Source organism: Gobio gobio (assembly GCF_949357685.1).
Source record: "Gobio gobio genome assembly, chromosome: 9".
NCBI lineage: Eukaryota > Metazoa > Chordata > Actinopteri > Cypriniformes > Gobionidae > Gobio > Gobio gobio.
The window spans coordinates 48,982,114-49,008,376 of NC_137115.1; the positions used below are offsets into that span (position 1 = coordinate 48,982,114).

At 38.0% G+C, this 26,263-nt stretch overlaps 1 protein-coding gene across 14 annotated transcripts in view; it reads left to right on the forward strand.

Moving 5' to 3' along the window:
- The window catches only part of plekha7a (pleckstrin homology domain containing, family A member 7a), a 159,947-nt gene that overhangs the window by 49,217 nt on the left and 84,467 nt on the right, over positions 1-26,263 (forward strand). For 4 of the 14 annotated variants that reach the window (XM_079825008.1, XM_079825013.1, XM_079825009.1 and 1 more), the window contains exon 1: positions 20,866-21,040. The exons of 5 other annotated variants lie outside the window; for them this stretch is intronic. The gene's annotated coding sequence lies outside the window, so the exon portion shown is untranslated. Of the gene's footprint in view, positions 1-20,697; positions 20,839-20,865; positions 21,041-26,263 lie in introns of those variants that run through there. 5 more of the 14 variants (XM_079825002.1, XM_079825012.1, XM_079825004.1 and 2 more) reach the window with 2 other exon arrangements.

Genomic DNA, 26,263 nt, shown 5'->3' on the forward strand with positions numbered 1-26,263 from the left:
AGTTTCTCATCTCACATTGCGCATGACAAACACATCTACTTATAATCAATAAATCTGTTAAGTGAACTAAATGGCTCTTTGATTTTCATCATGCAGTACTCAGAGACCTCTTATATGCAGTGTAACATCAGAGCTGATAATAAATGCAACTCTTCATGAAAAGATCTGGGCTCTGAGACAAAACTTACAGCAGTGTCTTTGGTGTGATTATCTGTGCCATTTACAAAAAAGCAGAATTTGCACAGGGGGCCCATCTGCTTCACTAGCATTGGCACGAACCAATCATATTCCAGCATGGGTCCCAGAGAGGCCATGCTGAGACCCCAAAAGAGGGCTAAAAAAAGTCCCACGCTCATGCTCATCTGAGCTGGATCCTGCCTTGTAATTTACGTAGTGACGCGGAGCCGTGATTTATCCAGTGCCGTCAGAAGATTGAGAGGATCAAAGATCAGAGGGATGATCCAGATGTGTGGATATGTGATTTGTGACTCATTCGTGTCTCTTTCTCTGTGATGAGTGGACATCCAGCCAATGAACTGGAACATTTTTATCTCTGCGAGAGGACATTAGATGTTACAGCGAGGGATATTGTCAGTCTTGAATCCACTGGGGGCTAAAAAATGCTAAGCAACTGTTTTCAGAGCTGCTTGGGACTGATCCACGCAAGGTAGGACTAATTGAGCAGTTTAGCTTTTTATTGGTTAAAAGGAACCTGCTGGGAATTTTAGCAGTGATGTCATATATCATGTGACCCGAGAGGAGGATGATTTGCCATGAATGCAGCGCACCGTATCTGTCATGTGTTCTGCTTGCTTTAGTGTCGTGTTCCACAATACATCGATACATAGACATCTTTAAAACAAGATACATTTATAGCAAATTTGACTGAGATATTGTATTCTGAGTATATATACCCTCCAAAATAGCAATAAAAAACTTCAAGTGCAGAAAGGCTGTGTCTATTTCTTGCGCACAACGTAGATAAACTACAACAGATAAACATGACAGCTGTGTGGACGCGGACTAATCGTTAACTATTCTCGTTTTTAATTCAAACTGATATGGATTCTTATCCTCAATATCTTTTATTTTATTTTTATCTTTGCTGTTTTCTGATACTGCCTGAACGTATTATTATTTGTAGTGCAGCCATCCATAATCGTAGTAAGATTTGTACTTAATTGTCACCTTTAATATGTCACATTTAATGTGTTTGGCCTGACAGATCGCCCAATCATTATTTCGACCTGGGAAAGAGCTTGTATATCATATCATGTAACATCAAATTAACCTCAGAATAAACATTTAATGCTCATAAACTGGTTAGTCAGCTAGAAAATAGCTATAGAAAAAGCATTTTGCTAAATATATGAAGTGCACATCACTATGTCATGATTCATGCACTATATGTACTAATCCTTATATTTTTAATTGGAATGGAAGGAGCTAAAAATCAAATGAAACACTGCCCATAATAATTGAATGTGAAGCGCTGCCTTGCCTTTCACCCAATTTATCAAACGATCTGCCTTTCACCAAACTATACTCATTGGCCAAGTGATGCTGACATTATTATGTTTCTGTGTAAAGAATGATTCTTTATGTAGTTCTCAAGTTGGAAAAGCAATTCAGTTCCTACTTGGTTCCTACTAAGTGAATCTTAGTTCCGACATCCACAAGATGGATAAAAATGCTAATGCTGTAAAAGGATGGCAGACGTGACAACACATGACAAATTTAAAACCTGTTTATTTTTTTGTGGCACTTTAAAAAATAATTTGGCACCTATTTTTTCCCTTAAAGGAGCCAATGGCTCCTTAATTGATTTTTGGAGCCCTGCACTGCAACCTTTAATGTCATGATCTGAATATAATGCTATAGATCTAAATAGAATGCAATAATCAACTTTTCACGATTAGTTAACCTTGAGAGCTGTAATAGTAAAAACGTGATAAAGGTTTTCGAGAGTGTTCCACATATAATACTTATTTAATATGGAAAGATGTTAGCCAATCACAGCGGTGGGCGTTTACACTGTAGTCTCACAGCAGCCAATCACTGCAGTGGGCGTTTACACTGTAGTCTCACAGCAGCCAATCACAGCGGTGGGTGTTTACACTGTAGTCTCACAGCGGCCAATCACTGCAGTGGGCATTTACACTGAAGTCTCACAACAGACATGCCCCTTCAAACAGAGAGCAGAGGGCTAAAATCAGTTTTTTTATGTAAAAATCATTCTAACATTATAAGTGCACCACAGGAAACATTATTAATAATGCAGTTCTTGACCCCTTTAATATTTCACAATTTTACTTTTTTTTTTGCTCAGATAAATGTTTTGGTAAGCAACATAGACTTTCAAAAACAAACTTACTTTAGTTTAGATATTTGTACTGAAAAACAAGGCAACAAATAGATTTTTATGATCTCATTCTCTAAACTTCTCACGCCTTCGTCTAAATGGCTTGTCTGACATTTAAATGTCACTTTTCAACAAGGGACTCAAGTAGCAGCATAGGTCTTGCTAACTGTCTGTCAATGTGTGTATGTCTGCAAGGCCTTTATTATTAATTCATGCTAGTCATTTATGAAGGTCTCTTATTGCTGCTGAGGAACGTTTCTCTCTTTAATTGGGAGATCCATTATAATCCCTCTTAGCTTTTTGTGAAATCACAGAATGTAAATCTGCCATTGTAAAAGAGTCAGCAAGGCCAGCAGCAGTTCAATTCCCATTTAAATGAATGTGAAGCCCTGCAAATATTGACATTGATGTGAATTGGGCTGTGTAGGATAATAAAACGGGCATCATCTGTCTTTGTAGGATGAGAAAGGACTAAAAATAACTTTGGTGCGAGGTGTGAGGTGTGAGGTGTGTGTGTGTGTGTGTGTGTGTGTGTGTGTGTGTGTGTGTGTGTGTGTGTGTGTGTGTGTGTGTGTGTGTGTGTGTGTGTGTGTGTGTGGATAAGCACCAGGTGTTTGGGTTCAGGGTCTGAAACAATATATTTGTCTTTCTGCCACATACAAGAACATGGATGAGACACCTACTTGAATCGCCTAAATACATATATAATGCTCAAGAGAAAATATAAACAGACTTTGTTTACTCGTACAGCAAAGCAGAGCTTCTTGAGGAGGGCACAGGGCTTTCACGAAGACCCGGAGAAATAGAGGGGGAGAGCTTATCGTAAATGTCTTGAATAATTTCAGATGTCATGGTGGGTGGTGAAAATTCCAGTGTGTGAATATTTGAGAATAATGTGGCTTTATGTTACCGAATGGTCTTTAACCGCATGCTTTTCACTACTCCCATAGTGTACAGGGGAAACATTTAGTTTTTACTGAACTGATGAAGCAACACATTTTGTGGGAAAGTAATTATACAAATAATTTAGGTGAAGTAAATGTTAATACTTGTTCAAAACCATCACTTCAGCAAATTCATTATTAAGGAATTAAATATACTGTCATTAAAATGTTTATTTTAAAAATTCAGAACAAATATTTTAAAAAGTAGATTCTGAAAGCTTTGAAGGAGATCTCATAATACTGGCTTTACAGTAGAAACAATAAATATTATATTTTATTATATGACAATACATTTTTGAAATGTAATGGTTTCATCATAAATATGGTGATTATCTCTAAGGTGTTATCAGATGATATTAAATCTGAAACTAACCATGTCATGTCAGCCAGTTATTTATTATCATGTTAATTATTGTGCCTGTAGCCCCAAAGGCAGGGGCGCTTTTTACCCCAAATACCATACTTTAACATTCTTCAGTTGTTGAAAATCAGTTGATTCAATGGTCATTATCATTGACTTTTGTCTCAAAATATATTCATTTTATTGATTCTCATTTGCTACATAAATCTATATCATTTTAAATAGCATTAAATATTAGATCATATCAACTTTGCGTTGCTGGCCTCTAATCACTTTTTAAGGATCAGCCAAATTTCCATGTTTAGGCCATTGCGCATAATTTAATAAATTTTCACAGGTAACTATTGTAAAACTACAATAATCCACATAGATTATCAGAGCAAATCGGTTAAAAACCTTTCTGTGAGAAGTTTGAGTGATTCACAGCGTCTTCTATCTCTCAAAATGCACTAATGGTGTTTTATAACCACTAAAATATAACATTTGCATGGCATTTTAAGCCCTGCAAATGTAAACATAAAAGCGATTTTAATCCTTTCAGTACTTGCGCGCTCTCTGAGAGACGGTTTTCTGTGCGCACATAAAGCTTCCTCAAACAGTTTGCGAGAGTCAAATTGAGCTTATTCCACGAAAATGGTCAAATACACACAAACTTAGGTCAAAATGCCTGTCTTGGTGAGAATTCACGTAAACACAATCGGTTATGTTTTACACTCTATAAAATGCTGTTTCTAAAAAAATAGTTTCAACCCAAATTTGGGTCAAATTTGGACAAACGCAAAAATGGGGTTACATTTTTTTAAATTACATTTTTAACCCAACAGTTGGGTTGGTCTTGTGTGGCTATTACCAGACCAAGCTCAATTTAAGATTGAACATTGGTCTGGGGAGTCTGCTCTGTATTTTCTACTGCACGAGGCGTGATAAAGGGGCATAAATTAAATGACTCTGTACGCAATTGGAAAGTCCTTCAACCAATCAGTCCACAAGAGGCATGATCAATGGGAAACGACCCATCGCTTCTCTATCCGTCATCGTGTTAAACCCGCCAATGACGCGCCAGGTGGATAAGCCAGTCTGTGATTGGTTCCCGCAAAAGTGTAACAGAAGCAGTATGAATGTACAGGATCTATTGACAGAAATGCAATATAATATACATCACTATGTTTTCAGTGGTGAATAAAGACCTTACACAATGAACCGTTATGTTTTTATTACCTTAGAATGAGCCATTTCTGTCTCCATTCACCGCGGGTCCCCTTACAGTGAAGTCACCATTGTGCACCGTCATGTTTCCACAGTAGCCCTAAACGGACAAACTTCTCTACATTGCGCTAGTCACTCTCCGCTCTCTCCGACGACAACATTTTTGTCCTGTGTCGGCCACCGTAGCTTCTCTATGTGCTTCAAAAGGGAGGGGTGAGTGCTGTGCGGTTGCAATTCACAACCTCACCACTAGATGTCGCTAAAATTCCCACACTGCCCTTCTAATGTTAAGCAGACAAGCAAAAGAAAAAGAGAAAATCACACTGCTCTTGACTAAATAACTTTTGTTGCGTTAATAAGGATTCATCTATTTAATTTATACAGTTAAGACTGTGCAGTGTTATTTTGCATTTGATTATTTAGTTTCTTACTTGAATACTACTGTTAGACCTACTTGAAAAACATAAAGCGCTGATTATTTCATTTGTCCTTAAGCTAGTGCAACAAAATGACCCCATTGTATAAAACATTTAGGTGAGATATAAAATCGTGCCCTACTGTTGGTGGAGTATGCAGTGAAAATGTGAGTTGAGGTCTGATTAGATTTGTTGTGGCAAGAGGAAAAATGTTGTAGCGTTGAGCGGCCGGTATAACTAAGTTTTTGGCTGGAGCAGGCTGTCTGAGAAGACTTATTTTGTTATTTCTTTAAATAATTAATCTGTGAAGTTCTCGGTTCCCTATAGCTTTGGGAAATCTGACACATTTCGGCAAATCAGTTTCTTTTGAACAGATTTTAAACCGGTTGAAAAATTCTGGATTGCAGGAATGAGGCCTAACGTTATAAAAACCATTAGGAATGTAAGTTGGGAGCAGGTGGAAAATTCTTTCGGAGCAGGTGGGTGCGAGATGGAAAAATCTGTCCCACACAGACCAAAGGGTTGCTCGTTTTTGTTTTTAAGAACAATAAGATATTTCAAAGAGTGTATTTTATAAAAACATTAATTTATTAGAGCAATTCATGCTCCAGTACATTGTTTGTATAAATTAATTATTTGCATAATTGAACTAGCTACTACAGAATGAGATATGAAATAACTAACATGCTTATGCAAATAATAGCGCAAAATTAGTTTGAACACTTTAACAGAAACGTTTTTGTTATTTAAAAAAAAAAAGATTTTTAGTAAAATATAGGCCTATGTATTTTAAATGTGCAAAATATACACTTCTACACTATACACTACACTACTATACAAACGTTTATTTTTGTTTTTTAAGAAATTTATATATTTTTGTTCAGGAAGGAAAAAAGTTAAAGTGACATTAAAGACATTTATAATGTTGCAGTAGATTTCTATTTCAAATAAATGCTGTTCTTTTGAACTTTCTATTCATCAAAGAATCCTGAAAAAGTAACAAGTTTTCCACAGAAATATTAAGCAGCACAACTGTTTTCAACACTGATAATAATCATAAATGTTTATTGAGCAGCAAATCAGCATATAGAATGATTTCTGAAGGATCATGTGACACTGATGACTGGAGTAATGATTATATTAAAATAAAAAACTATTATTTTAAATGTTACAAAAGCCATTATTTTAGGACTGTTAAATAAAACATTATTTTAATAATATTTCACAATATAATGACAAAATTTTACAGTATTTTTGATCAAATCAATGCATCGTGAACCTAGGAGACTTTTTTTCAAAAACATGAAAAAATCTTATCGACCCCAAACGTCTGAATGGTAGATCTGGTGCATATATATGTACAAATTGTTATATAGAATTTTCGTTGTGTTCTTACATTAAAAATCAACATGAAAAACATTATATTCATCTAGATTTTCACTGTATTTTTCTTACAGTTTTACAGTTTTTTGTATGATATACTGTAGCATCCAGTTTAGTAACAGTATAAATATTTAAATCACCTATCCCTAATTTGAATTGACTGGGTTTATCCTTCAGCCTTGACCTATGACCTCATTATTTCCCCCAGCAAATGCTTAAAAGTGACCTGTGATCTTCATTCTCATACCAGCCTGAATATTTGAGCTATTTTGGCTAAATTTAGGCAGGTTAGAGTCAGGTCTGCATGACTCATCATGTAAACTCAAACATTCAGTGACAAGGGATATTACAATAACACACATCTTTAGTTGAACATAATCTGTCCTTCCTCTGCCTGTGTGTGTGTGTGTGTGTGTGTGTGTGTGGGCATGAGTGCAGTGACTCATACAGGCAGCAGATTGAATCAAGGGGAACAATAGATTTGAGCAGAACAAATGGTCAGATGAAAAAGGCATGGATCAAAGAGCCGTATTACCCGTTTCCTGCCTCGTTTCACCTTCTGTAGGACACGACAGCAGCACTCTTGATTCTTCTTACATCCTCCTCAATGACAAAACAACATCTCCTCTCACAGAGAGGAAGCAGGGCCACACCGCTGGGCCTCAGGCTGCTGGAGCCTATTTTAAACTGAGATCCATGTTTCCTCTGGCCTCAGTGGACCTCCGCCTCTGCTTTTTTTTCTTCTGACATCAAGTATCAGTTTTGTGCAGCATCAGTAAAGCAATGAGAAATATGAACAGTAGACTCAAAGCAGCTCAATTAGATGTGATGTGCAGGTTTTTTTTACTCCGTTCACGCCTTCTGGGCTCCTTATCAGGGTTTAACAAATCTGCAGCCACAAGTGCCAACTGTTTTTCTAAGATAAATGCTAATAAGTTTCAAAACTGTGTTTTGCATATGTTTGCTCTCAGGCTACACATTTGAAGATTCATCTTTTGTCCTTGCTAGTCTGTCTGCTTGTTTTTTTTTCCGGTCACATTTACCGTTCTGCGAATTTTCATTCCATTTTAATAGGTATCTTGCACAATAGCAAATTTCACTCGAGGGCAGATATCTCCAAATGCAGATTTCACATCGGATTCAAGTTGATCATGCAAATTCGCCGTGTTGACCAACAGAAAGCTGCTCGGTTTAAAAGTGACTGTGTCAAAACACTATTTCCATCACTGTTTCCATCCACCTATTCTTATACAAACCTTAGGATCTGTCGCATAAAAAATGCTAGATGGAAACGACAAGATGCACATCAATTCTAAACATAGAAACCCTCATGCGCAACAAAACATTTCTGTCAGAACTAGGGAGCAGTTGGGCAGCATAACTGGACTAACCAGTGGATCAATTTCATCGCTCAGTATCTCAAATGTTGTTTTAGTTATTCTGAAATGCCTGAGCTATGTCTGTCATCAGAATGATTTGGTTTAATTCCCTCCCAGAAGCGTCTCGCATGATTGCGTTCAAAAACACCCGCTTCTGAACGCAAGATAACATGACTGCCGTTAAATATCACGAAGAACAGAAGGAGAAGCCACTGTAAATAATAATTTTCGTATATAATAAATGACTTGGGTTTTAAAGCGTGCATACAAAACAAAACGCAATAAATGCATTTCAGAAAAGATGCCTGCTGTTTGGGAACGCAGTCGTGTAAAACAGAGGCACTTTCGTCCTTCGGATGAGACGTTAAACCGAGGTCCTGACTCTCTGTGGTCATTAAAAATCCCAGGATGTCCTTCGATAAAGAGTAGGGGTGTAACCCCGGCATCCTGGCCAAATTTGCCCATTGGCCCCTCTCCATCATGGCCTCCTAATCATCCCCATATATACAGATTGGCTTCATCACCACCAATCAGCTGGTGTGTGGTGGGCGTACTGGCGCAATATGGCTGCCGTCGCATCATCCAGGTGGATGTTGCACATTGGTGGTGGTTGAGGAGATTCCCCCTTCTATATATGTAAAGCGCTTTGAGTGCCTAGAAAAGCGCTATATAAATGTAACAAATTATTATTAATTATTATTATTATACAAACCCCTTTTTATGACAGACTTAGCTTAGTCATTTCAGAACGACCAAAACAGCGTTCAGATGCTGTGCAAAAAAATCGCACAGTCGCGTGATTTTTTTGTTGTGCATCAAGGAACTTATTCAGTAAATGTGTTTCCATCGTAGTTTGTGCACATGTTTTCTTATCGGATAAAACATGTATCTCACTCAAACGAGCGGGTACGTTTTTTATGCACATTTTTAGAATGTATTTGCGTTTTTCCGCATTATTTATGCAATATCCCAAAAACATAGCTTTTGATGTATGTAAAAGAGCCACAGTGGCTTCCCTGATTGCAGCAACTTTCAGTTTTATTTCTGATATTTTGTGCCAAATTTCCTTGGAAACACATGGGATGGGAACGTTGCTTATTCACAAATATTTTATATGATATTCTAATTGTGTGCATAATTTAAATTTGCAACCTTGGATGGAAGCATAACTATAGGATAATGGTCTTTTTTTGGCTACAAAATTTTGCTGAAATTTCACTAAAATGACCGCAACCTTAAAGGGTCACTTCAGTGATTTAGCATTAAGCTTTGTATCAGTAGAAACCCCGTAGTATATTTGAATTATGGTACCCCCCCCCCCCCCCCTCATATCCCCCTGAGACGAGAGAATTATGCATTTTATTTCTGGAAAAAATCCTCCGATGATGCAAATATCGTCATTTTGCGTCATCTGAGAATTGTTTGGCCAGAGGCTGAAAACTACAGTCAGTAGATGGAGCTGTTCCGCATGTTTTCAACCCGCCCACAGGGGAGAGATCTCACACACAGAATGTAAATGCGCTCGGCTCGGCCTCAGGCATTCATAACCGGAGTGGTGCAGAGCAAAGTGAGTGTTTCAACTTTTCAATGAATTCCTATGAAAGTTTAGCTTTCCATATGCAATCAGAAAACATGCCAGACTGGACACGCGCTGAGAATGACTGTCGCGCTTACCTCAGCTCTGCTCAGATCTTACTTCCCTCTCGTGATGAATGAAATCTGACTCCTGCTGCGTCTGTGACATGACTTTCGTTCGGCTCACTCACACTTTATTGAAAATAAATGTTCAGTTTTTAATTGTAGTGTTTATTCTCTAACTGAACGAAATGATTGTATTATTATGAAGATCAAAACGACGTTGTGGGCGGTGTAGGGAGTGGCCTCGTAGGGCAGCGAAGCAAGTGCATTCTGGGAGTTGTTGTCTTTCATCCACATGAGACAAAAATAAATGTTCTGTCTTTTCTCAGTCTAGAAGGCACCAAATTTAAATTTAATTCCACATTTCTATTACATAAATGACCCAGTTTAAATACACATTCATCTTCCCAGCGCTGAAGTGCGCCTTTAAGGGCCCTATCATACACCCGGCACAATGCAACGCCAGGCACGACGCAGGTGTTTTTTGCTTGTTTCAGCCCCGACGAAGTTATCATTTTCACGTCCAGTGACCATGTTGTTTAAATAGCAAAAGCACTCGTGTCCATCTGTTTGCCCATGAAACAAGGTGTGTTTTCGAGGTGCGCATTGTTGGATCGTTGCTATTTTGAGGAAACTGAAAACGCGGTATTTTTTGTGTTATTTAAAGGGAGCGTTAGTAATATGAGCCTATAGGCGGGTGCACAACACACTCTGCTTATTACACAAACAGGAACGCACAGCAGTCATTTTAAAATATGTTTAAACATTTTTAAATGTTAAAAAATAAAAGGATTCCTCTCTGGAGAAGCGTTCAGTCTTTTAAATAGCGAATCCGCCCTGGTGCAAGCGCAACTGGCTTTTAAAGGGAATGGGAGATGAGACTGGTTACGTTACGCCCAAAAAACACCCATGACTCATTAAGAGACTAGGTACAACCAAGCGGCAACCTCCCCCAGTTTCTCTTGAAGCCAATACAGAAGTGACTTAAACTGCAATTCATCCACAGGCCGCTAGAGACAGGCTCCAGAAGGGAGCAGAATCTCATTGAGTTCCCTGTTAAAATGCCCAACTTTACAGCAGAAAAAAAACATGTTAACAGCCTGGTACAAATTGTGGTTTTGGTCCATACGGCTAATTTTGCCCTTCATGACAACTGTGAGGGGGTGAATTTTTTAAGAACTCATTCATTTAAATTATATTATGCCTTAAAGTTCTGCATAATTAAGGGCGTGGTCACTTGAGTGACAGGTGTATTGCCGCTGCTGTCACTACTAGCCGTTTGTCTGTTGTCTGTTAGCTCCACCCACTCCACCTGTTAGCTCCTCTTTGCCCATTTTCAGTTATCCGGGAGTGAGTTGCGGTGACACGCTGCCAAGATGGCAACGGCTGCACTTTACGCTTCAAAACTGCTGTTCAGAAACCTATTGGTGACGTCACGGACACTACGTCCATATTTTTTTACAGTCTATGGAAACAACCCTTTTAGACCATGTGCCTATATTTCTAGGCCATAACTCTGCCGGTCTTGTTTATTTTCTCATTCTGAAATGCCACAAAGTATCGTGATTGATAATGGTAATCTAATATGTTATCAAGACAGATATTTCAATTTTTATTTTTGAATTATGATGGATCACAGAGAATGACATTCTGGGGTAGAGTTTGGCTTAGGAATTAAACTATAAATTGGGTTTGCAATTGCAGACACCCTGATCCTGGAAACAAAGTGCCAGCACACACACAAACATTGTAATTTTATGCAAATTAAGATGAGTTCGTTATAGAGGTTTTTCCTTCTGATAAGTAACACTAAACAAATTTGTTTCCATAGGTTTATTCACATATTTTATTAAATATAAAATATTTGTTTAGATGTAATAACAAATATTGACGATAGGTGAAACGTTGTTCCAGAGAAGAACTAACATGCTCTTTAATCTGTTAACCAGCATAACAGGTCAATCCAGTTTATTTGGTTGCTTAACATGTCATTTGAATACCGTCTCATCAGAGTAATTCTGTTTACTCTCAACCGCTCTTCTGTCATAGTTTAACGTTCCCATGGCTTGACATTTGATAGGAGATTAGGGCGAAAGATGGAGAAAGGGATATTCCCGCACTTGAAATATGACAAGAGTTTCTCGTATTGTCTTTTTACACCCAAAGCCAATTATCTTTGCACCTATAGCCGATGTACTCCTTTGTAACAGTATAAATGGTGTCATTTTCTTTTCACTTTTTGTTAGTTAACATGTTAACACAATGCCCACATCTGTTATAATTAATGTATATATTTTTTTTAAGTATCGTAAATTATGTACAATGTCTTGAATTTGAATGTGGTGTACATTACTATTTACTAAAATTTATATTTTGACTAATTAAGAAGTGATTAATTTATTTATACAGTCTATATTTTGCACTCAATTTCTTAGTCACTGCTCAGATAGCAAGATCGCTCTCAAGACACAATATACAGGAAGTATTGACAAAGGATTACCTTTATGCTTTCTCTCTCAATACCTCGCAAGGCTCAGTTTGCCTTCTGTTGATGAGTGAGAGGACTCGTTGGTTAATCTCATTTCCCCAGACGTCTGAGCTATTGAATTTCCTGATGTTTCTCTTCTGCTGGTGTTCTGAGGTGAAGGAGGCTTGTGAATTACATCTGACATCACAGACAGGAAGAGACAGTGGTGTGCATAATAACAGCAGGGTTAGAAAGTTAATTGAAAAGACCTTTTGAACCTCATTTCATCCAGAGAAGCCTTTTTTTAAAACTCTATTATTCAATATAATGTGCTGGAATCCTACAAATGAAAAATAATTGAAAGAATCCTGTTTCTGCCCTTGTGAATTCTAACTGGAGGACTTTTATAGATCTGCTTGTTCCATTTTTTTTTAACAGAGGTCATTGGAAACCAGGATATCACTAACCTGAGTTAAAGGTGATGCATATTCATTAGTGTTGTCATAAATATCGATTTTTCGATGCATATAAATTCTGAATATCGGCATGAAACAAATGTTGCAATAGTCTTTTCTTCTCTTTTGTCGTATAAAATAGCTTCTCAAACAAGAAGAAATCTTGGATGGGATTTGTTTTTGAATTGATTGGGTCTTTGTGATTTGCTATTGCTGTGATTTCATTTAAGCGAGGGTTTAGTCTTCAAAAGTCTTTAGCTATTGTAATTTTGCTACTGTTAAGTAAAATAATTAAATACACTTATTACGAAATGTTCAGTTTTAAATTTTACAGTGCAGTTCTATTACAATAGTAATATATTTCTGTCTTTTGAAATAATAATAATAATAATAATGTTTATTTTTAGGGGCCAAACCCCTATTGTATCCGTCAGTTTACTTTATTATTATTCAGTCAGGTCCACTTAAGTCAAAAACACCATAGACTAAACTTATAGTCAACTTTTAATTGGCATATTTTGCAAAATGTTACATTTGGCGATATGGCTCTGTTCTAAATTCCCCATCCTTTTCATGAGCTCCATGAAAAGCCAGGACAGGGAACAGCAGCAGCTTCTGTGGACAACCTCCCATTTTTTAAACTGGGAGGGCAGTGTAAATCCCCCATTGAGAACAGAGCATGCATCAATGACAACAGAATGACATTGATTAAGTTAAACACAGTTTAAGGAGGAGCTGGGGAGGAGGTGGGTTGCAAAGCAGCGTGCAGTGGAAGCACCCAAGCAGGCAGACTGAACTTAAGCTGCGCTCCCCGATGGGAGTCTATGGCAGCCCTATCAACGGAACATAGCAAAATTATGAAATTTGGCACACTTGTAGTGATGGTAATAATGACTAGAAATCTGACCAATGTTGGGGTCTCTAGGACCAACATTATAGCGCCACAGTCAGTTCAGAAAATCACTAATTAAATACTCATAACTTTTGAACCCTTTGATATAGAGAAATGAAACGTAGTCCACCTGATTTCTCTCAGCATGCTGAACACATTCAACATTACATTAAGACTCCACCCATTACAGTAGTGGCCATTTTGAAAAGTACAGTATACATTTTTTTCACTACTTTGTCCTCCTGGAATATGACCATGATGTGTCTTCCATTGTTGTTTAAGAAATGAAAAGCTACACACTCCACCGATTAGGGTAAGAAGAACTGTTGCCAAACATATAACATGCTAGAAACATAATAATCACTGCAACAATGATCCAATCATTGACTCTTAAGCACTTACCTATTTAAATCTAAACAGCAGTTGTTAAATGAAACCACAGTATTAAAAGCATGTGAAAGTGACTTCTTATTCCAGTGTTGTTTATCCTACCTTTTTGATCCCTCTTGCATTTTCCTCTCTTCAGCGTCCCGCTTCTCTGACTGTCGCAATCGATTTTGGAGATAAGCAGCCTTCAAAGTCTCATTGCATGCTGCCAGAGCTGCATCTCCAAGCTGCATGATGGATTACGTCAAATTGCCATCTATATTTATACGTGAATGAGCTCAGTTTGTGACAGCTTATTGATGCTTCTATCAAATGGCAGGATGTAAAACAGACATTAACTGAGATGAGTATTTTGGGTTGAGCAATGAAGATATACATTTTTACCATATAGCCACTCAAATTGTAGTCATATTCTGGATATGATGCAAAAGACGTCTTTTTTATTGAACTTATCTTTGATACTGAACAGATTGCTCTTTATCTTGATAGATGGGGAGCTTTTCCATCTCATGCCTCTCAGAGAGTTCATTGGCCTGATAGTTGAAGTGGCTTTTCCATGTCATCTCCAGGGTTACTGTCTGTCTGATAAGCTTTTTGAAGTTTGAGAAAGTTTGACCCAACACACCCTGAATACTGCTATCAGTTACATTTTTAATGTAGCCACATTTAAGGAGGAGTGTATAAGTCTAGGCCTGGGGGCAATTATGGCTGGGCAATACATTTAATATTAGCAATATTAACACATTGGGCCCTATCATACACCCGGCACAATGCAATGACAGGCAAGACCCAAGTGTTTTTTGCTCGTTTCAGCCCGACGCAGTTATCTTTTTCACGTCCAGCACCACGTTGTTTAAATATCAAATGAACTCGCGCCCATCTATTCGCCCATGGGCGTGCTGGTCTGAAAACGAGGTGTGTTCAGTTGCATTGTTGGCGCGTTGCTATTTTGAGGAAACTGAAAACAACTGCGCCATTGACCAACAAAAACCTGGTCTAAAATCAATAGTGCAGTATTTTTTTTGTTATTTAAAGGGCGCATTTGAAATATGCGCCTATAGGCGGGTGCACAATGCGCGTACACTCTGATTAATAAACACACAGGGACGCGCAGCACACAAACATGCCAAATATTAAAAATAAAAGGAATCTCTCTGGAGAAGCGCTCAGTCTTTCCACTCACAAATTCCATCATGTAAATAGCGAATCCGCCATGGTGCAAGCGCTACTGGCTTTTAAAGGGAATGGGAGATGAGACTCTGATTGGTTTATTGCACGTTACGCCCAAAACACACCCATGACTCATTAAGAGACTAGGTACAACCCCTTTGGACCATGCACCTGGCGAGCAGACCATTTTTTCCCGTCGTTAAACTAGCAAAAGTGGATTCGGACACGCCCTAAGTGCACCTGAGCCATGAGCTTCAGACCATGCACTTAGATCGTTAAAATAGGGCCCAATATCACAAATATCAGGATAATGTTAAAAGTTGAGCTTGTAAAGACAGTAAGCCATCATTTTATTTCTTGTAACAATAGCTGTTATCCAAATCATGTATTTTTCAGGGGGGCAAAAATAAGCTTTTTAAATTATTCCAAAGCAAATGCAAAAATATCAAGATATATATTGAATATTGTACCTTTTTCTGATCATGAGAATGACAGTTGATAGATTGAATGTTTTTACTTTTGTTCATTTAGTAAAAAACAGTAAGCGATCACAAGATTTTTTTGCCATAAAATATTGTCCAAAAATTCCGTCTCACAAGAATGACGTGATAGGCCGTCAAAGGTTTCTATTTACAACAGTGTTGAGCATTGTAGCCAATGTTAAGCATGTAAATAGCAATGGCAATTAGTAGTGTGAAAATCTGTTCTACATGATCGCAAACCCTTTCATTATAACTAACAAAGTGTAAACGCAATGTAAATAAGAGATTAATTGCGCAATGTAGACAGCTTAAATTGATTATAATGGACGTTTTTGCAAGAGTTTTTGCAACCACACATTGCAAAGTTTCTAGATTGACAAACATATTTAGCTCTTTCCCCACCAAACACGGAATTTTCCGTTATTTGTGAGAAAACGCTTCCCTGGGATCCCCGGAAATTTCCTTGTTTCCGTGTTTTCACTGTTATATGCTAGGGGGCGCTATTATGCATTTTCTGAATGAGTACAGAATCTCCAGATCAAAACACAGGTGAGGAAGACGCAAAAAACGAGCGATCGTATGTAAGCAAATGCATATGTAAAATAACGTGATCATCAACATTAAACATCATATAAATCAAAACTATCTAATGTAACTGAATGAAATGTCGACCCAGGGCGAGCTATAGGACTGTGCAAGCATTAGGGGTGTTGATGGACTCAATCTACTCCAGCTGTGTTTGATCATCGCTCTGAATCTGATCTGGATGTAGTCTTTGACAAAAACATGAATTTCTCAGCTTTTTGTTCACAATGTTGCTTTTTTTTATGTTGATGAAAAGGAATAATTTATAATAAAAGGAATTAAAGTTAGAATAAAACAGTTTTTTTTTTTGTTGTTGTTAAAAGCATATTTCTTTTGACATATTTCATGCTCAGATATTAATACAACAAAATATTCTATGGGCCATTACATTTTTGTGAAAATGATCAAAAACCCTGGCAGTGGCTGGCAACTTTTTTTTTAAAACGCTTGCGGGGAAAGAGTTAAGATTTAATCTGAAAATGCAATAATTGACATTGATAACCATAGCAATAGATGGGACAAAATGGGACCTGCCACATTTTCTATGTAATGTGTTTTTCTTACTTTGTTGTTGCAACCTTACATTTTTGTAGGAAGATTGCTTTTTTAAATACGATTTTAAATGCTACTTTTGTGTTCATTTAGTAAAAATGTTGTAAAAAAGTGTTGACTTTGAAATGCAAAAATATTTAGATATATATTGCATATTGTACAAAATTCAAGATATAAATTTTTAGCTATATCTCCCAGCCCTAGACTCAAGGTCATAGGCTTGAGTTTCACTTAAATAGCTCTTCTGTGTCCTTTCCCTGAGTAGAAGCCTGTCTGTGTCTGAGAGAGTTGTAGCATTTTGATGCTATATGCGGCGTCCCATTTCTTAGAGCATCTTCCTTCTCGGCCATTAATGCATACACAATGTTGACAGCAGAATTTTCATTACCTTTCCATTGACAGATTTAATAAGTAATCTGTTGGTGGGAATTTGCTCTTGAGGGACAAAACAGTTGATATAGCTTAACTATGCAACAGCTGGCACTAAATAGATTTTGGTTATATGAACAGTTTTGACATAAAGACAATGTATAGTATTGCATTTCTTAGCATATATTTTCCTATAAAAAACAAAGTGCACAAATCATGTTGCTGGTACTGTGAAAGCCCATACTAGGATTGATGGCACTCCCAGCTCCTATTACAAGAGAGATGGCATAACTTGGCATACTTTAATTTATCCACTCCAGCAGCTACTTATTTTTAGATACAATCGGGGCCCAGCTACATTTTCATTAGGGGCCATGCTCTATTCTCATTACACTGCTGGCAGATCTCAAGAGGCAAAGTTTGGCTGCATCCCAGCATTCTATTACATAGTGTCTTATGGACAGTGTTAATATCTTTTGTATACCAATGAAACAAAACTGAAACTTCCCTAGTCCATTTACTGGTACCTTTCGCTGCTTTTATTGGTGTCTATCCATCAACAGCTTTTTGTAGACTTTGTTTTGTACACTTTAAGTGGTGTTGTGTGTAGAGTTCAGTGCTGAGATCATATTTGCCCGAATGCATTCAGCAGTTCCAACTTCCAAGTAAGAGAGAGTGAGAGCCAGAGCGAGAGATAATTCATCATACTGCTAAATTTGCAATTCATTAAATGGATGACTGCAGTGACCTGGGGCTGGGACGGGGTGGGGATGGGCATTTTTGTCATTTTATTTTCCCTTTTCGAATACTGGATAGCTCAGTCAAACCATTAAATGGGGGTAGGGCTGGGCGATAAAACTATAACGATAATTATCGCAATATATTTTTCCTTAATAAAATTATAAGAAATGTTTGATATAATGTTTATGCGGAAAAAGTGGAACGAAATGGCTCTATTTATTTAAAGGCCCCCTGAAATCAAAATTGAATTTTTTTAGTATGACTATGTTAGCCTTGAGGTTAGGAGCTGGTGTGTTCCAAAACAATGACAAAATTCGCATTTAGGCGATTCAAAACTTATAGTCTCTCACTTCCGTTAAAATGAATCACAGATGTTGATGACATCATAGGTGACTTCATCTTCTCATCACATCTTCTGTCCAATCAAATGCTCTCTAGGTTCTGAAGCGTCCCCGTCCCGCCCCCTACGTTATGAATAAACGCTGAGGCTGCGTCTGAAATTGGTCAGTTGTTCACACATTTACCAATTTCTACATGGTGAAGGGCACATAGCGCACTATACATGCGATAGGAAACGATTCAGACATGTAATGCTTTCAGTTGAGGCGAATGAAGTCTGGTTTCACGCGCACCGCCACAGCACACACACACACACACACACACACACACACCCCAACGGCTCTGGTCTAAAGTTAGACTAGAGACACGAGAGCGACAACAAAACATATCGGACCTATTTAAATTCTGCACAGAATGCTGTATTTCAAAGTGACATGGAGGAAATTATGATGATAAATGGTTAGATTAGGAGGAATCTGTGGCTTTACCAAACAAAAAAGGCTTGTCTCTGGACTAATTTGCCTAATCTTCACGGTACTTTAGACCGCAGTGGAAACGCAGACAGTAGCAGGTCTGGGGGAAAAGACGTTCCTGTAAAAAAAGTTCCTGATGCAAATTGTTCCGGGTAATTTCAGTGGAAACGGGGCTTAACTGGCTGGCCCACATTGTCCAGTGGCCCACCGGGAAATGGCCAGTCCATCCCTGAACCCCATGGTATTATGGAAGAAATGTGGTATATTCATAACGGAGTAATGGCATATTACTCCTACATAATTATTTGCTATTACAATATAGTATTTGTGCATTTGTATTTATAAAAAAAATTTTAGGCAACTTTTTTCATAATTACTACAGATTACTACATAATTACTATAGAAACCATATAGTTACATTTTACCATGGTTGTGATGTGCTATATGCGTGCATAGTTTTACCCATGGTTATCATGATCTAAATGTATGATACTATGAATGTTCGGGCTGTACAATATTCAAAAAAACTTTCATTGCAAAAAAATTTTTTCTGCGATTTATATATTTTCTGCGATATAAATTAACCAGATGACTTGAATAGCTCTTTTTGGAAAGAATGAATCATTCTAGAATGATTGGGGGTTTTGAATAGAACCATACAATAGAAAATACAGCAGTAGTACAAGCTCCTGACTGGTGGAAAGCAAATGAAAGGCGCTTCCCAAGGCTGGCCGCTCTTGCAAGGCGTTATCTCTGTATTCCAGGGGCATCAGTGCCATCTGAAGCCTTGTTTAAGGCTTTTCGTAGTGTGGTTTTGGTAAAGTTTACTACAAGTAAACATTGTCACGTAAGTTCTTCTCGCCGCTGTTTCCTGAGGGTTTATAGAACAATTACTCAGAGTCGCCCTCTGTCGTTTCAAAGAATAGCACAACGGCGAGCGCATCAAATCAGTATTATCTAAAAAATATTTAGTGTAGGCCTATTTATTTTATGCTTTTTATTTATTTTTTATACTGTTTTTCTGTGTTGTCAGAAACGCTGCAGGTGCGTGAACATTTGATAATGAGTGAATCCAGGTTCTGTTGATCTGTTCTGTATGCTGCGGTTTGCACGGTAAAATAAACCGTGTGAAAAAAAGTGTCTTTTTAACGGGTCACACACACTCATCAATTGTATATTTATTTAATGCCAATTCAATATTATAATCTTATCAGTTAACGCTTAATAATCGGATAATGTGCGGCGGTTGTCGGCCGGGAAAATTAACCGAAATGAGCATCCCTAGTATTCAGTATTCAGGGGTACAGAAATGGAATAATCAAGTATAAAATAACTCTGCATACCGTTTTTTTTAATTAAATAATCAATATTAGTTAAATCTACAAAAGTTAATTTCTCTTTGTCTTTTGTTGTTTGATTAACATTCATGACAGACAGCAGCAGGAATATAAGGCTGCTGTCACTTTAAGACCGAATGCACGGATTCAATATGATAATACGCATCCGTTTTTTTTGTCTCAATTGTTTACGTTCACCTAAGCCATATAAGCGACTATGTTTATGAGGATACTCGCCAAGACGGGCATTCAAGCACAAACAAAAGGGAAGGGAATTTGGTGTTTGTGTGCTGTGTGTCTGCACAGAAAACAGCGCGCAAGTTCAGAAATTAGTTCTCTTTTGCGTCTTCTTGCACTCAAAATGTTTAACATTTAAAACTGACACGACCTACACATGCAAATGATAAACTTTCGCTGTATATGGTTAAACTTTGCAATTAATCCAAGAATCACGTTCGTATCGAACCATGGTGCCTGGTCCGTCTGGTCCGTACGGATAAAGATCCCTACTTGACATTACACATCCTGCAGGAGGTGTAATGTCAAGCCCTAATGAATGGTTCAATTTATTCCAAGTTTTACTGTATCTTTTAGTGTATTTTCCGAGAACGAGTGTTTGACTATAACACAAGCAGAAGGGTCATTACTTCACAGTTTTGTGAGCTCTAGCAGCTCTCTTCAGGGGTCGTCTCTCAGCGCCACGACCATGACACTGACACAAGACACCACTACACCGCTGGCATTTTACCCTCCCAGTCCCAACCATACGAGACAACTAGACACACTGAAGCCTGCAACAGAGGCAGAGCGCTGAAGCCTAACCAGTGACGAGACAGGTAAACAAAAGCCTGCTGCTATTCTGCAACACTGTATATGGCATCAGAGGGACGCTTATTGATTGTAAGTGGAGACCAGGTCATGTTTGCCATTGTGAAAATGCTCTTACTGAAGTAATGGGCTACGGTTTTAGCTTACTGGTAAACAAGCTGTACTGACGTGTTTTCTAAAGGAGATGTCTGCCTGTTTGGCTGGGTGCGAAATGTAGTCTTGCTTTAGTTAAATTTTAATTAGGCTGGTTTACTGTTATGTGCTTCTGAGAAACGTGAGTATAAGTTTAACTAAGAAGCTTTCACTGTGGCGGAAAATTGATCATGTTAGTCGAACACAAAAATTAAGCTACTATGCTATAATATTAAATGCTGATGTATTATGGCTCATTACTGTCATGTGAAATGATTTTGGCTGGTCTATATGGCAGCAAATTACATGCTGACCCTGAGTCAGTGTGTGGGATTCTAACTGATTATCTAGTGATTCATTGTAACCAGGGGACCTGCATTAAATGTCAGAAGCTGAAATTTGTATTTTTGCTTTCTGTAAATTTCATCATTCTGTGTGATGTGAATGGGAATGTCCTTGTCCCAATGAGAGAGCCCTTTAAAATGCTTTTCAAACTGTTGCTTGTGTTCAAACACGGCTCATCTGAACATTTTTTAAATAGACGCCAACTTTACACAGCTATTGAACAAATCAACATTTCAAGGCAATTCATTTTGCAGTGCCAAAATGTACAATATAAAGCAATTTTAAAGACGAGTAAATAGTCTTGGTGCCTGACACATTTGACGTGCACTGCTTAGCTGGATATAGCGTTGCATCCTCAGATAAATGAATGCATTTGTATTTATAGTCATTCTTGCCTTTCACTTGCAGTTTAGCTTGTGTTGTGCCAAGTTTGCTTGAGGGTCTAATCACCGGAAGACTATTATGACCACTTGATGACTTCCACTCACCCTGACATTTGATTCGGAGAGTCGTCTTGTTTCAAATTGAAAAGAAACATCAAGTGTGTCTGTGACCGTTTTATAAAACAAGTGACCAGAGACAAGTCTGAGAAATATTCACAAATATGCAGTTTGTTGAGGATCGCTCAATTAGACAGGAAAAAACATTCTGATTGACTTGTAAAGCAACTTTTTTTAGTCTTTCTGCTCCCATTCCATTCATTTATCTGAAAAAGATTATACCATGGACCAGCCATATCACAATTTCAGTTTTGTTTCGATTAGATGCAGCCCTATCTAAATGTATCGGGGCTCCAGACTGCGATTTTGCGATCTTTTTTTCATGCTGATGCGACTGAATTTGGTTGGAGGTCGCACTGGTGTGACCACCGCGGTGCCCAACTGATAAGAGCTGCCATTTCTGTTACATATGAGAAACATCGGACGGCAAACAAAACAAAAGCGGAACGGAACCGCGCTACTCGTTTGAGCTGTGCTGCGCGGACCGTTTATCAGCTCGGAGCAATAATAGACATCGCAGCACGAGCTCATACACGGGCCGATCTAGATCACGCCACACCGTTACTAAACAGAGCTGGGAGATCCAGTGAGAAAGCATTTGAATTCGCCTCACTATTAATAACATCGCTACTGCGAGACCTAGTAGGAAGCGTTTGGTGCAGAATTCTCTATAAACCATATAAACCACAGATATCAGAGCAAACAGAGCAAACAGAGCTGACGTGGAGACCAGGAGTTTTGAAACATTCAGGGGTTTCAGTCCACAAATCATAAACATTCACCATGGATTTAATGTAGTAACACCCCATGGTACTGTGGAAGAAAGAGTCAAATGTTTTTTTTTTTTTTTTTTATTACATTTGGCTATTCATCTCAGGGTTCGTACAATCTTTTGAGAGTGAAATTCAAGCACTTTTCAAGCGTTTCACACTTTTTCCAGCGCTTCAAAGCTCTAAATATTATCCAATTTTAATATTATTTTTAGCGTGATGATTTGTAAAACAAAACGTTTAAAGGTGCTGGCCACTTTATGGCAAAACCCCTACCCGTATAAATAACCCCTACTATAACCAGTAGCTGGTGGCATAGGAACACTTATTTGACTTATTAGACATTTCCACTCCTTAATATATGGAAAAAAGTAGGAAGTCACAAAATCTCATGAAAAACTAAAACTTTTCTTCGAATTGTGACTGGATTACACAGAAAGCAAGTAAAGAGTGTTCCTTTTAGTTCAGTATGATATTATAGAAGAACAATAGTACATTTAATACGAGTGGAATATTACAATTTTCCTGCACATTACAGTTGTTAATATTTTCTATTTTCTAATATTTTCTATTTTCTGTTAATATTTAATATTTTCTATTCTATTATTAGTAACTGCACTTATTAACAAAACAATGCAAAACAATAGTAATTTTATGATTCAATTATCCTATCGATAAATTTTCCTCCAGCGGTGCCACTGCTCTCAAATGTCAGTCTGGAGCCCTTTATTATCAAAGTATTTATTTGTAATACAGTGGAAATTATTAGATTTGGTTAGCATGTTGATTTACGGTGTGCGCCCTTACATTTTCTGGTTGTGCCCCTAAAATTTTCAGTTGGGGGCCACTGTGCTCCTAGTGAAAAAAGTTAGTCTGGAGCCCTGTGTATAGGATAAGGTTTGGATGAGGCATTGCAGCGAGCGTTTCTACATGATCACATGAGACTAAACAGGTGTGGTGGTGATTATAGAGATCCGGGGGGCTCCTGTCAAGGATGCACGCCATGTTTGTGCACACAAAACCTTTACTTACCACAAGCTGTCAGGCAGAATTGTAAAGAGCTCCATTACCAACAACCGTGAAGCTTATATAGCCGCCGCAAACCTGTGTGGCATCTCCATGCAGTGAGTTATGGTCTTTAAATATATAGAAGCGACTGGAAAGGAAACAATGCGCTCTGACCTCACCTTTACCTCTCACTGCCTCAGTGGAAGTGTAAAAGCATGTCGAGTTCACATGTTTACACTGTTGATGCAGCGTGTTCTTGACTTCACAGCATTCCTGTTCAGATAGGGAGTGTTATACGTTCAAGGCTTCGAGGTCAGTTTGTATCCATTTAAAAACTATTTTAGGGGGAGAAATAATAAATACTCAGTTTTTATAATGCCAAGAAACTGCATGTTATCTAGTTCTACTCTCTTTAAATCTGTTTAATGTTAGGAGCTATTTATCTCAAATAGTGACAGAGCTTTTCTGTGGCTCTTCTTCATGGCTTGTCTGCCAAGTGTGGGAGATGATGGTGGTTGGAGTCATGTCTGACACAAGTTGCTTTATCTCTCGGGGACCATTGAGCTTCCGGAGTTTGGCATGATTAATACAATCTCCAAGGCTGAAATTTTCCTGGCTCTTAAATTCAACAGTACAGGGCTTATTCATACTATTTACTGGATGCTTTTAGTTGGATCAAAGACTGTCTATACTGTATACCTCGGCGGTTCACTTTTATTACTATGAATGGGAGCAACAAGCAATAGAGTGCACCAGTTGGGTTCCGGAAGTAAAAATCCCATTCATTTTCTCAATAGGGAATTCATTTTGAAACCTTTAAAGAGGCATACACTGTATCTCTCGAAGCCTCGTTAAATTCCTATGACGCGCACTATACACGCAGGGATCTGATTCACACGGGCCGTTGTTCAATGTTCAGGAAGCACACCATAGCGCGTGATACATTTTGAATTTAGTTGGCTTGATGGCGGAGAGTAAAGATGTCCATAAACGGCAGAGAATGTCTAAAGTTTGGGATCATTACATTCTTTAAAAAGAAGAGAACAAGGTGCAATGTGTCTACTGCAAAGTAGACCTGGCATTCCACAGCAGTGCGACTTCAATGGTAACGTAGCCTAAGCCTATGATGTTCGCTGATTTTAATCCCATACTGTATTTGTAGCGATGTCGTGATGCGGTTTGACTAGATATGATGTTTAGCTTTGATGTTTTTAAGTAGTAAACATTCACTTTCAATAGCAAGATAGTATAGCCTAAAAAAAGAACCCCTTCACACACACACACACACACACACACACACACAGAAACACACACGCATGCGCCCTCGTCTCTCTCACGCGTCAGTCAGACAATGCATCACGAATGCTTAAAGATACACTGTGTAACTTTTTTTGTTTATTCTTAGCTAAAAACACTTAGTTCTTTCAAAAATATATATGTGCACATTAATGTATATTTACTTCTTTCAAGTAATAAAGTATTCTCGTAAGTTTATAATATGCCATTGAAAATACATACAGGTGAGGGGTTCGAATGCCGGTCGCCATGTTGCCCCTCCATCTTGAAAGTACATTAGCCTAAGAGGGACATACCCGTAAATTCAAGCTTCGCCTGTCGCGTTTTAACACTCGATGGCACCGTGTCGAATGTGGACGAGGTCGAACTGGAAGCCATGTTAATCTTGGACTAAATCGGCCACCGTAGGAGTTAAAACGAAATCGGAATTGAGAGGAACAGAAACTAATATTCACTGGATGGTCATATACCTTTTCACCGCTAGATGGGGGAAAATATCACACAGTGTAGCTTTAAACTTTTATGTAGCCACGCAACACTAACTTCAGCATGCATTCACTGTATACACCGGGACGTGATGTTGTGACGCGATTTTTCGAATGGATGCTTCACCTAAAATGACTGGGGCGTCACTCTTCCTCATGCACGGCACGCGTGCACACACACACACACACACACACACACACACACACACACACACACACACACACACACACACACACACACACACACACACACACACACACACACACACACACACACACAGGTTTGCTAGGTTACCATAGCAAATAGGCTCACCCCAGAAATTATATATTATTTGTTAGTAGTCTAATGGTAAATGCTGCAGGTGTAGAATCTACCTAAAACAGATATTTACTTTGATGTCAGGGCTAGATTACAGCATGAAACCTGTTGAGCATATTAGTAAATTAAATTGCTTTTCCTCTTAATTTTCATTATGCATTATTTGTTTTTAGTAATGCATTTGGTTGTTTAAAAACACAAAAAAATGTATCCGATTAATCGATTAATCGATCGATTAAGTGCTAGATTAATCGATTACAAAAAGAATCGATAGCTGCAGCCCTAGAAGCGACTAATTTGGGCTAGTTTTGGACGAGATTGGGCTAGTTTTGATTAGCAATTGGGCTTCCACTGGACCATTTTTTCTTACCTTGGTTTTTGCATCAGTCTAATCACAGTAGTAGGATTAAGGCTAAGGAATTAAACAGGACAAAGGTGTGGTCACATTTTCTGCTTGAGTAAAATCCACGCTGTAAATCCTAATGCTCAAAATACTTAATTGTTTTGAGGAGAGCCAACTCAAATTAAACAAATTAGTTCAAATACATTAACTTTTATGAGTTCACAAAACTGACACATTAAGTAATCTGAATCGTTTCGTTGTTTAGAGTTGTATGAACTTGTTTCTTTTCATTTAGACAA